General features: G+C 30.8%; 1 protein-coding gene across 1 annotated transcript in view; it reads left to right on the top strand.

Annotated features, from left to right (window-relative positions):
• Positions 1 to 152, top strand: part of LOC145241438 (uncharacterized) — a 71,387-nt gene extending 71,235 nt beyond the window's left edge. Inside the window, exon 3 of the mRNA XM_080104393.1 lies at positions 1 to 152. This exon is cut by the window's left edge and continues 10,525 nt beyond it. The gene's annotated coding sequence lies outside the window, so the exon portion shown is untranslated.
• The last annotated feature ends 299 nt before the right edge of the window (positions 153 to 451 follow it).

The following is a 451-nucleotide window of genomic DNA, read 5'->3' as shown; positions in this document are numbered from 1 at the left end:
TTTTATTAAATTTATTTCTTTGTTTAATTGTTTTCTTTACTGCATTTTACTTTTACACACATGCACACATATGCATATACACGTGTGTGTGTGTGTGTGTGTGTGTGTGTGTATGTGTGTGTGTGTGTGTGTGTGTGTGTGTGTGTGTGTGGCCAATCCTCCAATGTACATTCCGTTTTAATAATTTTTACGAAATTCCACTAATGCATGGTATGTGTGCATATAACGTGTTATTTTTTTGTCATCGGATGCAACCAGTGCACATTCGTTTTGTATAATTTATCGCATTATTGCATGAATAATAAAATCTCTTTTGTGGAAAATAAAATTGTTTGGGTAAACTGAAATTTGTTTTGCTGTTTTTTTTATTTTTATTATTCAAACATATCATCTATGTTTTCTTTTCTTCTCGTAAGTTTTTGAGTACGTCATCTCTATCTATCACAATATT

Source organism: Euprymna scolopes, chromosome 20 (assembly GCF_053919585.1).
Source record: "Euprymna scolopes isolate OS-2025 chromosome 20, ASM5391958v1, whole genome shotgun sequence".
NCBI classification, from domain to species: domain Eukaryota; kingdom Metazoa; phylum Mollusca; class Cephalopoda; order Sepiida; family Sepiolidae; genus Euprymna; species Euprymna scolopes.
This window is presented reverse-complemented; position numbering and strand designations above follow the sequence as displayed.